At 43.8% G+C, this 17,111-nt stretch overlaps 1 long non-coding RNA gene across 2 annotated transcripts in view; it reads right to left on the bottom strand.

The window, feature by feature from the left end:
* Positions 1 to 4,676: 4,676 nt before the first annotated feature.
* LOC142360551 (uncharacterized) overlaps positions 4,677 to 17,111 on the bottom strand; it is a 32,532-nt gene continuing 20,097 nt past the window's right edge. The window contains exons 2-4 of one of the 2 annotated variants that reach the window (XR_012763157.1): positions 15,474 to 15,542; positions 5,415 to 5,581; positions 4,677 to 5,252 (exon numbers count right to left, since the gene is read on the bottom strand). This is a non-coding gene — a long non-coding RNA (uncharacterized LOC142360551). Of the gene's footprint in view, positions 5,253 to 5,414; positions 5,582 to 14,643; positions 15,020 to 15,473; positions 15,543 to 17,111 lie in introns of those variants that run through there. The other variant, XR_012763158.1, reaches the window with a different exon arrangement.

Raw genomic sequence — 17,111 nt, forward strand, 5'->3', positions numbered from 1 at the left:
AATATATGTGAGCCTTACCTGCTTAGCCCTGTTTCAGTTCTTTATAGGATTGTTTCCTGCTGACCTTTCCCGATTTGGCATTTAGGTTTTAGGAGGGGTTTTTTATCTCCTTGAATCCCTCACCTTTATCCTGTCTGTCTCTGTCACTTGCATCACATGGAGATGGTTGAGCCAACATGGAGTGCTTTTTCCTACTCAGACTAATACAGAAGGAAAAGTTGGAAGTTGTGCAAAGTGCTGTTGCCCAGTTTGAAATTAGTGAAGACAAGGTCCCACAGGCCAATCTGTGTGGGCAACAATGACTTCCTTGGAGACCAGGAGAGGGGCAAGTGTTCCAGGTGGAAAACCCTATTCTCCATTCGCCTGCTTTTTCTGGGGCCCTGGCAGCTGAGGTTGCAGCATTACTGCTGTGGCCGTGGTTGCTGATGCAGGATGAGGCATGCTCCTCAGCTGCACTGTGGAGTCCACCTAGGGCCTCTCAGTGTTCTGGCGACTGCAGAGAGATCCAGCCCTTCAGGCGTAACAACCCGCTCTGTTCATGTGGAGTGAATCTAGCCCAGACCCTGTATCTCATTTTCTACTAACAAAAAGAAATCTGACTTTTGTGATAGCTAACCCAAATCACTCCTGTGTTATACATATGCAGTTCTGCTTCACCAGTCCTTAGGTGAATGTTTCTAACTGCAGTTCAGCACAGGGAACTTTCACATCCAAAGAAAGGCATCCCAAAGCACTAAAGTCTTGAAAAAATACTTAATTTGCCACTTTTATAGTAGTAGGACAAAAGATATTCTCAATGGGGGTTTTCCCAGTGTGAGTGGCAATGGAGAATATCCTGAGCCAAAAGCACTTTTGTGACCCCAGCTTTGCCCAAATGTAGCTAGTTTGAAGGGCTCTTTCAAAAGAACTGAGAGGTGTTTGTGGGTTTTGTTGTTTGCTTTTTTTAATTGTATCTAATGTAGAGAAACTTCCTGTTGCTTGCCTGTGTTATTGATATAAATCTCTGCCAAGGTTTTTAAATGTACAGTGTTTCACTTTTTATATGGTAAGAATTAATTCTGATTGAATACTTTGCTTCACTGAACTGCAGATAAGATGAATGGGGAACTGCTGGCTAAGAAAAGGCTCTCACAATGTACTTTAGACCTCCATGTCCCTGAGCCCTTGATCTATTGATGGGTTTTGTAATGCTGTTATCCTGCTGATCTAGTTGCAGGATTTTACCTCATGCTGCAGAGCGCCTGCAGAAGAAAAAAGCGAGGAAGGAGTAGTGGTGACCCAGTTTTTCTCACATGAGCACACACAGTGTGCCCCAGATGCCCTCCAAGTCATTTTGGTGGGCAGTGTTCTTCACGCTGGCGCTGGTCTCAGTTTGTTGCTCCTACTGATGCCCACAAGGAGAAAGCAGCAGTACAGAGTGGATGGTACGCTCTCTGTTCGGAGCATAGCCTGGAAAGTTTTATTTGGAAATGTCTACAGCAGTGGCCCTCGTACTACCTTGTGGCAGCTGAAGCTTGGGTTTTCGGCACCGCTTTAGGAACATTCTCAGACAGGTCTCTTGAGGCTGAATGCTGCTTGGCAGGAGCTGTGCAGAGCGAGGGACAGAATCCATTTTAACAGTCCTCTTTAGAAAAAAAAAAAAAAAAAAAGGAGGAAAAAAAAAAGTGGTGGCTAATCCTCGAAGTCCTAACGCTGGAACTGCAGTTCGCTTCTTCCAAATGCTTTCTGAACACATAAGCTTAATATTCACTTGGAGGGAAACCAAAGATATTTTTAACTGGAAGAGACCAGGCTGCAGGGAAGGGGTGTTTAGCCCAGGACTGTGAGCACTTGGTGCTACTTCTTGGCTCCAGCCTCCCTGAAGGGAATAAAAGGCAAGTTATTTGCCTTGTACTTGTACCATTGCAGCAGCACAGTACCAGTAACAGTCCCATTACTTCCTAGAGTTCTCCCAGCCTAAATATTTCTTTAAAATAGAGACCTGCAGGGCCAGATTCCAAGTAATGTACCACTTCTTATTAGATATACACCCATATGGATCATTTACATTTCAGGCACTCTTATTATACATTTCTATTATATGCTACTCATTGTGAAACAACTTAGACAAAATTCAAAATGTTAACTGCTAGCAGGATGTGCAAAATCTGTACAAATAATGAACGTTTTTGTCTTAAGAGACATTTAGCCTCATTTCACAGAAAGGGGCTATACAGAGTCTGACCCCACTGTGCAACGTGTGTGGAAAATTATCCACGACTGGCCCAAAGTAAGATCCTGTTCAGGTTCATGGTACCCTTACCACTGATGTCAGTGGGGACAAAGTTGCGAGGCTGAGGTGTAGCTTTTGGCATCTGTTAAAATTGTTGTTAATTTTTGTCAGATGTAAAATGCAGTTGACACCTACCCCAATGCCTTGAACAAGTTTTCACAGCTGGCATGTGAGTACACGTGTATCAATCCTTTCTGGTAACTCTGGCTGGCTGCCAAAATCTTGGAATACAGCTACAGCCTGGTTTGAATTGGAACACACGTCTTGACTCCTCTGAGATGCTGCTAAATAAGTCATGAGCAATTGCAACAGTCAAACTGGTATTTATCCACCCTCTTGAAAAGCAATGCTTGGAGTTCTTCAAGACTTCACAATGCTCTGCTGTTGTGGGTTTTCTGTAGGGCTTCTTGCTGAAAATATTCTTGCAGGAGGCAGAAGATCTCTACACAGTGTAATTCTGAGGTAGTGTTATGAGAGACAAGTATCTTCACAAAACATTCTCCAGCAGGAGCACTGCTTTGGTTGCAAAGCTGCATTTTTTTTTTTTTTTTTTTTTTTTTTTACTGCCATGATAAATTGACATTACCTTGGCATAAGGTAAATGGCAAGCAAGAGAGACTGATCAGGAGTCACTGGCCTGCCTGACCTTCCCTTCAGCAGCAGTTGACTGGGACATCCAGCTTTAGCGGGTCAGGTTGTTGGAATAAAAACATGAACTGCTTGACTGGTCTCTGCATTTTAGACAGAAACACTTGCAACTAAAATCAGAGGGTAAGGATCACTAGGATATGTCTCTCTCCTTGGCATTACCCTTACGTATAGTAGCTTGCCTTATTCCAGAGAATATAGATGTATCGTAGCATAAAATCAGATATTTGTGAATATATTTCAAAGTTGATGCTTGCCAATATACATGTTCATTTCTGATCTAAACAGCAGCCTTTGGAATTAGAGAGAGCTGAACAAGCTTTTCTTATAAGTGTGGCATTTTTTAGCTCCCTTCCAGAGGGTTTCTCTAGTTTCTAATCAAATGCACATTCAGCAAGAGCAAGAAAATCTCTCTTTTCTTTGTGGCTATTCATTGTGGCTATCTATCTTCAAGCAACTTGAAATAGCTGAAAATTACTGAGCCTGCTTAAGGGCATTTTTGCACTTCTGTCAAAGTTGGTTGAATTTGGCCAGTGGGTTTAAGAAACCCCTAGCACATACACGCTCACATGCAGTGTGATTGCACTAGCCATGTTTCCAGAAAAAACTGGCCTAAAAAGGTCAAGCCGTGTTTAGCCCCCAGGTCAAACATCACAGACTGAAAAATGAGCCTTTGTTCTTGGTTTAGTTCTAAACAGAAAATATTTATTTCTAACTTCTAACAGGTCCTAGCACTGCAGTTCTTCCCTACTTTATTTAAGAATCTCTGCAATTAGAAGAAAATGAATAATGCAAAAATGGATTTGCAAATTAATGGGCTGACTTTATTATGAGGCTGCATTATGAATTATTCATGTATACCTGGATGAACACTAACTTTTCTTAAAATGTTTGTGAGGTCCAGAATACTCAGAGCTTCTTTCCTCACCAAAATAGGCTTTTTTGGTAGTCAAAAATAACAGCAGCAAAACTGCATGAGAATAACAAAAATCCCCAGGAGAAATAGGTTATATGAGTCACAGTCATTAAATATGTAGAAACACAATGATCTGTTTTAAATACAAACTAAACTTGAAGGAAAAAAAAAGTGTAAATATTATATAAAACAGCATGAATGTTAGTCTTTGTAAAAAGGAAAGGCAGTTAGATGGTGTCATGAGTTATTTGTTCAGAAACTTATGTTGGGAGATATTTAAAAAGATTCAGCGTGTTTTATACAAGGACAGAAGCCATATTCTTGACTTAGGCAGCTAGGGACTTGCCACTGAGAAATTTCAAGTAGGTTATATCTGATATAAATGTGGAGGATTCTTGAGTTTATTCGTAGAGAGGAAAGTGAGCTCACCTCCTATAGCCTTCCAAACCACTCTTTTGGTTGCTCCCATTTAAAGCCAGGTCAGACTTGCAGTCCTTTGGGTAGCCTGTGCAGATGCTGGGCTTATTCAAACCAGCTTCCCAAGATGCCAAAAGCCCCAAATTTACTATGAGTTTCCTTTCCAGTAAGTAAGTCTCCCCGCCTTCATCTCATGTAACTCCTTATTCTGGGGCAAAGTGATTCACAGCTGCTATTGCTAGTGGTCGTGGAGAGACCATTTTGATCAAGAAACACTTTACACAGATTTGACTCTGGGGCAAAGAATCAGACAGCTCTCAGGCTGCAGGCTGAAAATGTGCTCCCCCCAAGCCTCTTTCTTCATGCTGATAAAGGGAGAGGAAAAAGAAAGGGTGTGGGGTTAAATGCTGTTCTACTTTCAGGTTCTATTTTTTAAATACATTTTTTTCATTAGTAAACATTGCACTATTTCACCAGTTGTCTGTACAGTTATAGCACCCCCGGCTTCTGTCAGTGCTGAAGTCCCAGTCTGCCAGGTGCTGGGTGGTGGATGCCAAATTGTTTATAGCCTAATGAAGCCAAGATACTATGAATGGACAGAGCAAACTACTGAAAAGAAGGGAGAAGCACGAATGGAAAAAGTAGCTATGGGAACAGATGTACGCTTACAGGCCAGAAGCAAATGTAACTAAGTGGCTTTGAATGATTTATGGTACTTGCATACAAATATCACCGCTCTAACTTGTTTTACTCAGTTTCTCCCTGGATGTCAGCATGTGGCACGTTGGGTGGACACTCAGGTGGAATTTTATATAAAAGGACTTAAAGAGAATTATATGTTACAATTTGGTTACCTCTGTGAGACACTTTTTACATCTGTTTTTGCAAATACTTATTGACAGAAGGGTATTTTCCAAGTGGAGACAATTTAGTTGATGCCGAGTTCTTGGTCTGTCAACATTGTGGGGATTTGAACAACAGCTGCTGGTTGTATTAAGGCTGGAAGGAGGATAGAGGAGCAGTGTTAGCTCTGGACTGGGAACTATGAGAAAAGCAATCATTTCTAAATCACTCTTTTTCTAAAATGTGATGACTTTGCATTAGAGACGCTAACTCTTTCTGAAACATCTCTCTGCCTTTTTTCCCTGTTGTAATACTAACCCATTTCTGAGACACTGGGCACGGCTTCCTCCTCTCTCTCTCTCCCGTGATGTTTGTCAGTGCTTTTGCAGCCTTTGGCAGCTTCCCAGCCGGAGCAGATTCCCTGCCAACACACTCCCCTCATGGCTTGCTTTATAAAGAGCTGATTGCTCTGACGGATGATAAGGCTAAGGAGAATGAAGGAACAAGAGATTTCATTTTTTTAAAAAAAGAAAAAAATAATCCCTCTCACTTGCTTCTGAAAGACACATTGCAAATAGAGTCAGTACAAACCTCACAAGTTTTTATCATGAGGGAGCCCATCAGGGGTGAAAGTTGTTCTTGTGGGGCTCTGTGTGTCATACTGGGGGTGGGAGGTGGAAACGTTAAGGCAGGAAATGTTAGGAAATTAAAAGGAAAACAAATTAAAATCTTAGGCTATGAGAGAAAAATACAGTTGGTGGAGAGAAAGGGAGAATAATCAGTCGAGGGAGAGGACTGGAGCAAAGAAGGAGAGAAGCTGGAAAGAAGAGACGGAGCATGAGAGAGAAACAAAACCGGACTGAAAGTGGCCGAGGGAAGATGAAGAGAAGAGCTGGAGGAAAGCAAGGCTGGAAGGTACGCAGCCATGTGTGCACACTTGACAGAGGAAGGGGGAAGAGCTGAAACAAGGCTGAAAAATATCGTTTGAAAAGATAACAAATCTTAAAATCATAGAATCATTAAGGTTGGAAAAGACCTCTAAGATCGTCAAGTCCAACCGTAAATGGTAAATCAGGCAATGAAAGAGTGAATCAAATATGAAATTAAACATTAGCTGAGACAGGAACCATCAAAAAACTAGCAAAGGACTAACTCCCTCCTTCCTGCACCCGCCACCCCTGAAAAATTTACTTACAGCAGTAACTTGTGGACATCTCCACAGCACACATCAGTCCCTACCAAATTTTCCATGATTTCCTGCAAGATGGTTTGCTGCTCCTCATTACTGCGAGGGCTGACTGGGCAGCAACAATTAGTTTTAAGGCAACTTTTAAAACCTGTTCTCATTCTGTATTGATTTGGAAGCAAAATGTTTTCACCATGTTTGAAAATTCACAATTGTCCTAGTTGCATCTGGTTTTATGCCAAAAAGCCAGCTTTTGGATGTAAGAGTGTATTTACCCAGTTAAGGATAAGGGAGACTCAGGTACCAGTCCTTGCGCTCTGGCACCGTTTGGAGGTTATAAAATTCTGTATTCGTCAGAGCAGGAATGTGCTAAACTTGGGAGTGGGAAACTGTTTCCCTTTCCCTTTGCTCCAGCTTTCATGAAATGAACAGGTTTATGCATCTTGTTTAGTAAAACATCGTTATTTTTTTATTTTTTTCCAAAAATGCTCTGACCACACCTGATGATGATTTGCATGTATACTGTGCCTCTCAAAAGATTTGTTATGGAGAATCTGTGCTGTTTGCTGATCTCCCTTCTCGTCAGTTCTCCTTGTACCTTAGTAATGCAGCCAGTATCTCTCAACTGAATTTAATGTTGATGGTTAGCACTGTGCAGATGTCTGATTGACCCTTAAAGGCCAAGATTGCACCCATCTTGTGGAGATTTGCCTCAATGCTCATACGTACTGCAGACACAGAAGGAAATGCATATTTTGGATCAGTCCAGCATTTCCTTCATTTTGTGTGTCCTGGCTGGACTCTGATGTGGGCAATTAGTTAAGCTTTGTTTGCCTTAGCAGTTATGTTGTTTATCAGCTCTTCACATCTAAATCAAGAACTCCAGTGCAATGCGAACGTGTCTTGAGGACTACTTGTCTCATTCTCTGGCTGTATAGGGTAGGAACATAAAATGACATGTTCCTTCAGTGTACATGTGATCTTTCAGCAGTATCAATATGTCACCTCATTTCTTTGTTCATGCCAACAAAACCACCCGTAAGAGTGCAATTACTCAGGAGTATGTAAATGGCAACCGAAAGGAGAGACCTCTACAGCTATCTGGGCAGGAGCAAGCCTGTCCTGTATGCCTGTGTAAAGCTCTCTCAGGTCCCAGTCTAGACTAGCTCATTACGTACGCTGCATTCGCACTGCCTTTTCCAGAGGCAATGTATGGCATATTAATGCTTACTTTGTTAAGCGGATTTTTTTCTTCTTCTTCATTCAGGGTAGCCCCAAGTGTCTAGTAAGACAGGTAATTCTGCCTTCTGGACATCTTCTTCCTCTACACCTGTAGCTCTTGGTGGCTTTCCCACTCCGTTCACGTTTATGTTGACAGCACAGACAAGAGCTCTCTAAAAATGATGCATAAAGTCTTCTCTATTTCATGGTAAGTTTTCTGTCTGTTTTTGATACCGTTTCTTATGTTCTCTGTTTCCACTCAGAACCATCGGTGAAGCCTATCTGCCTGCCACAGGCTGTGCTGTGAGGGCTGGCTCTGGCCCTGCCATGGGTCCCGTGGCCATCAGGAATGTACGAGGGCCCTGCTCCGCTGGAGGTGACTGCAGTGCCAGAAGGGAGCGATTTTGGGAGAAAGCAGCGTGGATGTGGATGTGCTGTAGATGACTGAGGGCTAGCCTGGCAAAGTTTTCTACAAAAGAGAAAAACCCAGGGTTTTTTTCTCTCCCTCCCCAAATTGGGTTGAAGCAAGCTGTGCTTTTAACATACAGTGACATTCTCGTTTCTTGTGCTGAATCTGGAAAAATCTCCCATTTGGGGATTTTTTGGCTGCTGGTTGCACTGTCTGTTACAGTGGATAATGTGTTTATACCTCAGCCCTGTTTGACTCTTTACCCCATACCTTCAGGGTTTTGTCCCTGCTTTTGTCATTGGTGTGTCTGAATTTATAGGTCAGTTTCTTTAGGATATAGAGGGGAATTCTGAGGTTCAAGAGGCAGTTATCTTCTTAGCCACCACTGAGTTTGGGATATAGGCGCTGATCTGGGCTCAGGGCTTTTCAAAACATGTCCCTGGTTTCTGGTGAAGGTGGCAGGTGCTCACAATTTCATGCTGAAGGATAGGTACTCCAGCCTGTTGACTGAGTTGCATATGCATGCAAATCCTTCCCACCACTGCTAGGGTGCCGTGAGAATTGTGTCTTCTGGGATTTTGCAGACTTCAGTTTCAAAAGGGCTTGATGTGACCATCTAGTCTGACCTCCTGTACTTCAGGCTTAGTCCTGTAGAGTAAGCCTGAAGGTCATGAAAACAATGTAAATGAGTTTAAAAGAAACCAACAGTAAAATTGAAATTCATTGAGTTTTGCCTGTGCTTATTTTGTGGATCTTTGCTTCCCCTGTCAAGCAAAACCAGATTAAACTTCCTCACTCGCTTAATACTTTGTTAAACATTATGCAGTCCACTGGCTCCAGCGAGATGTGTCCCCAGCTACATGGGACTTCTACTAATACTACTCAAGTTAAGCAGTAGTCATTGGAGTAAATCAGACTTCCCAGTAAAGTGGCCATCAGCTGAAGTTAAGTGCAGTGTAATCATGGCCTTCAGGGCCTGTGCTGTGATTGCTTGTGGCTTTGCATGCTTCTTTCTAGAAGTGTCATTTTTCTAAATGAAAAATGTCTTTCTTTTTTCTGTAGGTCCTTTCAATTCATAATAAAGGACCTCAAGTATTGCTTGAGGCTCCCTTAAGGGAATTCTATTCTTACTGGGAATTTTAAAAGGCAAATAAATGGGAAAACAGGGATATTTCCTCTTGCTCACCAAAATCTAACCTTGTCTGAACTCCGCAGTCAGACTATATTCAGGCATCAGGGAAGCAGAAAGTATTCAAGTTTATGGAATGGCAGTCTTAAAAAATTCAGAGTGCTAAATACTGGATGACCAGCTGAATGAAATCTCCAGACTGAGAAGGTGGGATCATTAGCCAAACTTCCTATGAGAAAATGAAGCTTGAGCAGCTATGCTGTCTTTCTAGGCTGCCTATCCTTTCCCAAGGGCATAATTTTTGAGCCCACTGGTTGCTTGAGCAGATCCAGTGAAGGTACAGTATTCCAAAAGACATGGAGTTGTTCCCACTTTTGTGAAGGCGGTCGGTCGGAGGGGAGGAACGCAGAGGCTCTGCGGGTGCACAACGGCTTCTACGTGCAGCGCTCCAGCCCCTCACGGCAGGCACTGCCCTTGGCTCCGCTGCCAGAAGGGAGCAGGACGAGGTGGGGGGACACGGGGACGGCCAGGAGGGTGTGGGGAGGCTCCAGGGGGTCCCTGCGATAGGGGACTGGGGCTGTGGGCGATGCGCTGGGACCAGGAGGTTGCTAGGGCTGTAGATATTAACCCATGGGAAACCAACTTCATTAATCTTGTAGGGAATGGGACAACTTGTCAATGCTGTATGAAGGAAGGGAGGTGGAGAATGAATCCCTGTGCATGTATGTGAACAATTTTACTGTGTGATTCAACACTCAGGAATGCAAAATGCTTCAGTCCCCCTCAGCCCCTTCCCCTGGTTCAGCTAATGAAGCGCATGAGGAAGGAGAAGGCCGCATGGAGCAGGCAGGGCCGGGAAGGCATGGCCGAGGGTGTGCCGGGGAGGCCTGGGCACCCCGGGGAGGCCTGGGCACCCCAGGCTCTGCTGCGTCTCGGTGCGGGGCTCCTCGGACGCTGCGCCGGCACCGTGCTGCTCCCTGGGGCTGCCACCAGGGTTGTCACCTGCTTACAGGGGCCACCCGGGCACACAATCATGACCTGTAACTCCCTCAGTTTTTTTTTTTTAAATCTGTTTTTGTGGTTTTGCTGTTTTTTTGTCCCAGGGGAAGAAGGTGGGATGTCATTGCTCAGCAGGAACAAGATGTCTTCCAGTTACAGCTGCTCCTGCAGAAGTTCTGCCCAGTGCTGTTTTGTTTATCTTCCCTGTGAGGTTTGTGAGAAGAGAACCAAAAATACCAAGTGAGCTCTGCTTTAAGGTATAACCGCTATGGTATCTCTCCTTTTGCATCAGAAATGTGCAAATAGAAACTGACAGCCTTCTTTTCCTTTTCTTCTTTTCTTGCTGTAGTGTGGTTTCTCCCCTACCTGGCATACTGATTTGCTGGAGAATCCAAGCAGCAATTCAGTGGAAAAAAAGCACGAAGATGAAGTACAAGCAGCCCTTGCTCGGCACTGTGTCATGTCTGGACTCCTACTACCACTGAATTTCTTTTTTTCTTCCCTAGATCTCAAAACGCTTCTTGTGTGAAATAGCGTCACATTTCGACTGTGTTTCTTCCACTTTTCAGCCATTAGCCAAGGAGGATGACTGAAATAGAGCTCACCAGTCACCTCCTGGATGCCTTAGAGATCTTCCTTGTCCTTAAGTGTGCCACACAGTTCTTTCTCAGAGCATTTTTACATCCATGAGACAGCATGTCGCACTGCCAGGATTTTCTGGTTGTAAGGCCTTTTTTTGTTTAGACTGAACTGTGCATAGAGCTTTATTGCTGCTGCCAAGACTTAAAATCATCAGGAGAGTAGCCTAGAAGTTGAGTTAAGTTAAAATCATGTTTCTGAACCTGAGAGGTGCAGACAAGCTTGCCTGTCCTATGAAGAGAGCTATGAGCTTTTTAAAAATGTGCAATTCGGACAGAATTATGAAATGTTTGGGAAAGGAGCTAAGGAAAATGATTGATTTTACAGAACCCCAGAAGTGAGTTAATCCATAAAGATGTTTAAAGCTTGTGATAGGAGACATTTTAGTGCTTTTAGAAGGTAACATTGGTGATGCAGAGCCTGTCCCAAGGCTTATATAACCCAGAGTGCTGTTCCTAGGAGTGTCCGTAGGTGAAGACTTAGGGAAAAGCCTGAGCAAGACAAGTGTGTGTGATACTTGGTGCCTTCCCAGCCTTCACCTTTTTGAGCTCAGAGACTCCATGGCCAGAATGGTGAAACACTGGCACAGGTTGCCCAGAGAGGTAGTGGGGGCCACATCGCTAGAAGCATCCAAGGTCAGGTTGAACGGGGCTCTGAGTAACATGATCTAGTTGAAGATGTCTCTGCTCATTGCAGGGGGGTTGGGCTAGGTGAACTTTAAAGGTTCCTTCCAACCCGAACTATGATTTTATGTGGTCCCTAGGGAGTTCCCCTCCGTGAGAATGTCCAACCTTCCCCTGAAGCCACAGAGACTTATATAATCTGCAGTGCCCTTTGTCAAGGCCTTCCTGCTGCCCTTTTTTTTTTGTTGTTGTTTTGAACTCGAGTCCTATGAGCTTGATGCCCCCCTCATGCTGGTACTGTTAGAGAAGCAGACAACCAGTCTTTACCCACTGTCCCTACACCCAGTAACAGTTTTGCAGACTTTTTTCATATACCCAGAAGTGACCTCTTTCACAGATGGCTGTGTCCTACCTCACTGATTTGTTCCTTGTACAGCAGCTTCCTCTACCTTTGATCTTCTGTTCTGCCTTTCTCTGAACATTTGCCAGTTCTGCTATAAACCTTTTGTGGGATTTTCTTTCTCAGTCACATAGGATTCCTCTGCAATTCTTCACGGCTGGTGCTAGTCCTTACTACCATGAATAACTTTGTGTTCTTGGTAGGATTTCTCACTTCACCCTTTTCTAAATTGCCTGTGAATACACTGAACAGCACAGGTCCCAGCACAGGCCCCCCTTGAACTGTTGCTTACTCTTCATTGAGAAAATGCTGCTACTGTATTTCCCAACTGTCCTAGGGCCTTCCATGGATGCTTAGTTTCTTCTAATCCTTTGGCAGACATTTTTGAAAATCAAACCAGCCTGTGTCAACTACATCACCCTTATCCATGGGTTTGTTGATCCTGTTGCAGGTCTCCAGGGACAGCAAAGCAAACCTTCTTGTGGCAAAAGCCATACTATCTCTTCCTGGCATGATCACCCCAAGTAGATGGTACTTCTCTAGATGCCTGCTAATTTTAGTCTTTATTCTGACTTACCCTAATTGTCTTGGTTCAAAGGTCAAGCTGCCTTTCCCATATCTCTTCTGGTGCTTTTTTGAAAATCGGTGTCACTTGCACCCGTAGCTGTGACAAGATGCTGCAATGCTTCCTGAAGCTGAGGAGTTGGTCTCCAGGAGCTCAGCACTCTGCTGGTGTCCTGGTCCTTTCCCTGGCAGGTCTATGAGGACACATCACGCTGTACTCAAGTGAAAAACCGTGTGGTCAGAGGGAAGGGCTTTACAGGCACGTTGTGCAGCATCTTTTATCTTAAAGCACAGACAGGAAGCACAGGTTGGAGAGGTGTTTGGTCCATTCTGTGCTGCAGCTCAGTCTCTCTCTGCCTCTCTCCTGTGTATGTGCTGTGGGTGTAGTGGTATTTTCCTAGCTCACAGGGTTAGGGTTGGATACATAGACTGCAAACAGTGAGGACCTTATTTACTACTGGAAATAGTGCCGTAGTGGAGCCAAGAATAGGTGGGAGATTTTACATACAGAGCCAGTGAAGCATCGCTAACCTTGTGTGATGGAGCAAGGGCTGAAATGCACGGAAAGTGTTGTGGGTGGGACTTGGAAAGCCCTGGCTGAGCACAGCAGGGTCGGCCTCCCCTCATGCAAAGGGCGCTGGCCTCCCTTCTCAAAACATTGCCTCAGGCAGTGCTTTTCAAACAGGGCGATTTTTGTCTGGCTTGACTCCTTGTATGTGATCTTTTGGTCCCTGCTTAGGGCCGTAAACCCATACCTTCAGATACGTCGGTGACCAGAAGGAAGTTCTTCATGGTCTAGAGGTGAAACTGGGACGGCAGAAAGAAAGGGCCAGACCTTGTGAAACGCAGACTGGAAGGTCTGGGCTGTCAGAGGTGAATGTTGGCTGCAAGTCTGTAAACAATACTTAGAACTGGCTGGACTACAGTTATTTCTTATGTTGAACTACACGTCTGATTTCAACTTCCACATGGAAATTACTTTCAGCAGACAGTGATTAGCAGAAGAAAAATGATTGTTTTAGTATTATGAAAGATATCACGGTCTGTCTGAGGAACATTGGAGTGTGTGCTCTCGCCTACTGTGTGGATTGTGCATTTGTCCAGCCACACCTAACAGAGGCATTTGCATGAATAATTAACTGTCATTTCCTGAAAATCAAATTACTGTGAATTAGAATTTGAAATGACTTTGCAATTACTGAACCGTACTTGTTGTTGAGAGAGAGCGCAATGTTTTCACTGTGCTGCATTTAGAAAGGGGCAGAGGCTCTTAGCTCTTGCAAGAGAGCAATTATTTCTGAAACACATGTTCTGAGAAGCACGGTGTGTGCAGGCGTCCTAACCTGATTTGCTTTACACTGCTAACTACCACTGGAGCTGGTGATGCTGCTCTTACACGTGAGATAAATTAATATGCTTCTTAAACTTTATGAGTGGAAGAACATAACGTCATATATCACTGTCATATTTAAAAAACTGTTGTATGGGCTTCTGTATGGAGTTGGTTTTGGGTTTAAAGTATCCAGTGAGGTTGTTCAGGATTTTTTCATGATAGGCTGTATAATTGTATGTGCAAATGTGACTATAACTGTAAATGAAGGTGTCGCTATTATCACTTACAGTACCCGTGTAAATTGACAATGGGAATGTTCCACCTGTATTGTAGAACTGTATTTCCTAAAAATATTCCCTGAAAATTTACAGACTCTGAATTTCCTCATGTCTTGTGCCAGAGGATGATCAGAGAGATCATCTCTATTTCTATCTACCTGAAACACAAGCAAATAATAAAAGGGATTATACGAAAGCGATGAATCTAGGACATCTTATTTTAAAGTTATGCTGTGGGGACTTTGGCTGGTATTCCACATCAATGCATTGAAGAAAATAAATGTATTTGCGTTTCTTAGTTCCTGCAAACCAGATCTTGCATGTAACTTAAATGGCTTCCTGGCTATCTAGCATGATTTCAGAGTCAAAGCCTTATTATGGATGTCTGCTTGAAGAAATCAGTGCCCTGTTAATCGTTAATAGGAGTCAACAAATTCTGATTGATTCAGTGACCAGGGATTATCTGATGTTCAAGATCATAAAATATTATGAGAACAGACATTAATTTTACTGTTTGCTACCTAAAAAAGGAATGGATTTAGTTAAAAGGAATACTAAAAGAACAACTTGTTTTTCTGTATTATATAAAAACATAATGGCATTGTGTAGCTAACTTGAACCAATGAGAGCTATGAAATGTAAGGTTAAGAGTCTTACTACGTTTAATCTCACTGTGGCTGGAGGTAGTGCAATGCTCTATATACTGTGGCAATAATAAGACCAATATAATTGTAAATCAGGGGACTGGAAAAAGGAAAGCGTGACATGTTTCTTGTCAGATTTATTGGCAGAATGTTAGAATAATGTTAGAATAATTTGTCCTGAAACCAACAAAGGTCCCCAAATTTGCAGTGACAAAAGAATTTGCCTTAAGTTTGCCTTGTCTTACCCCAAATATCACTGCTAATTTACCCTGTGGAGTTATGGGATGGGTTTAATGGGGGACTGACGACAGGAGAGGCATGTCAGTAGTGCTGTCTCCCTTGTTTTGCTCAGAGGAGGTCTCCTGCCAGGCACTGCAGCTCTGGGGAGCCTGCAGTGCTTCTTGGAGGGCATCCGTGGTGTGCGTGGTGACTGCTGAAGTTGAGCACCTCTGTTAGCACCCAGAACGCTCAGGTTAGGTCTTCACCGACTCTTCTGTCCTGATTGGAAGGGAAGGCAGTATTTGTGCTGTTAAAGAGTGTTCGGATGTGTGATGGAGGTTGAAAAGGAAAATGCGTTACAGAGTTGGAGGGCAGAAGATAAAAGGAGAGGGGAAAGGTGGGGGGTTGAAACAAGAGGAAGGTGGAGAAGCAGGGCAGCATGGGGGGACAGAGCAGATGGGCAGGCAGACAGCAAATGAGTGAAGCTGCTTGCTGTAAAGCAGCTCCCAGAACATGACATTGGGGAAGAGAAACTTGTCTCTGAGAGGTGAAGTTACCACCTTCCCCTGGACTATGACTGCTGCTGTCAGCTTGTGTCAGCATGCTGTCAGTGTATCCCCGGGAGGGTCTGATACAAGTGTAATGAACAGTGTGGAAGAGAAACCTTTTCTTACGCTCCCTACTAACACAACAAGCTCAACAACAAAAGCGTCATGGCAATTCAAGCTTTTACCTTCTGAAGGGAAGACTGATGTATTTTCAGAGATCAGAGTCATCTGCAGGAACCACTGCCATGAAGGACCTGGATTTGAAGGAGACGAGGATTTAGCGTAGTCTGAGGCATTTTGTGCCACCGTTGCCAGGATGCTGGAACAGCTGGACCATTGCTCGGATCTGTCAGTCTGGTGCCTGTTCAGAGGCTCATCACACAGTTTTGCTGGACAATTAGCTCCATGAACCTTTCCTAATAAAAATAATGCTGGGTAGAAGCCAGACGGGACAGTGCTGTATAATATGTTTAGACTGTTAAATGGTTAACAGCAGAGCCCCTGTTGTGATTTGGGCATGCCAGTAACATAAAGCCGGGTTCTGTCCTCATCTGACACTCTTGTGTACTCGGAAGGAGCCACTGGGGAAATGCGCTTTCACAGACTGTTGGCTGTACATCCACATCCCTCAGAGCCTTGTGTAATAAGGCATTGGCTGAGGAAGGGGAAATAACCAAGTGCTGGTCACATACCAGCTCTATTTTTGCTGTCAGCTCAACCTCAAAGGCAGCGGACGCTGGGTGTGAGGTAAAGCTGCTCGGGGGGTCACCTCAATTAACAGCAGGGCTAGGACAGGGCCACTGCCTGGCTGCATAGATAAAACTCTGCTACTTTTTCATTTAGTGAGAGGAACCTGACTGAAATGAGCAATTGCGTTCTTAAGCTGCAACAATCCACTGGCAAACGGGTGAAGCAGGATCCTCTGTGTGTGTGTGCCCGACGATGACAGACTGCCTCACGGTTAACAAGGGCAGGGGGAATCCATAGCACAGAGAAAGCAGTATATAGGTCCTCATTCTTTTTTAATTTTGGAGCCAAATCAAGCTGAAAAGTAAACAGTGGCAGTCAATATTGAAAAATGAGCTTACTTATCTTTTTGGACACAGAAGATGCTCCAGCATTGATTAACTGTAATGGACTGCAGTGCACTGATTGCAAGGTAAGATATGATTGATCACTGGTGGGAAGACACTTGGTCTTGGGGCAGCACCTTGGCGATCTGTACAAGTACATCAGCTGTAAATGCAGAGCTGTCCCAAACAGAAATTCACGTGCAGTAAGCAGGGACTCTTGTTGCTGGAAGACAACCTGGGAGCATCAGCGAGGGCAGCAGCCTGTTTTGTCACTGTATTGGCGACACGGCGAGGTGAGGGTAAGGATGCTAGCAGAATGCCTGGATCTCTAAGTTTACTCAGCAGTGGTGCACATCACATTATTTAGAAACACCCATACCTAATTTTTTGAGTTAAATAACCTCTGTTGAGCCTGAGCCTCCTCTTCCTTGTACCGTTGGCTGTAGCCATAGTTAATCTGTGGTGGGGCAAAGATTTGAGTGTGAGATCCTCCATATCTTTCAGATAACGCTGATCATCATTTCCCTTGATGAAATTTTCTCTGTTGTCAAGGACCACATTCCTATTCTAGAAGGAATGAGAGAAGTTTTTTTTTTCAGTGAGAAAGTAGATGTTTTCAAATGGCTGTCATGACCTGAGCTTGTACATTGTTTTACTGAGACAACAAAGGGAAGAGTTTCACAGCAGAGTGGATTTTGCCTATCTAATTAGAGTCTGAGCTTTTAAAAAAGTTTAGATCCCAAAGAAAAA

This window comes from Opisthocomus hoazin, chromosome 2 (assembly GCF_030867145.1).
Source record: "Opisthocomus hoazin isolate bOpiHoa1 chromosome 2, bOpiHoa1.hap1, whole genome shotgun sequence".
Lineage (NCBI taxonomy): Eukaryota > Metazoa > Chordata > Aves > Opisthocomiformes > Opisthocomidae > Opisthocomus > Opisthocomus hoazin.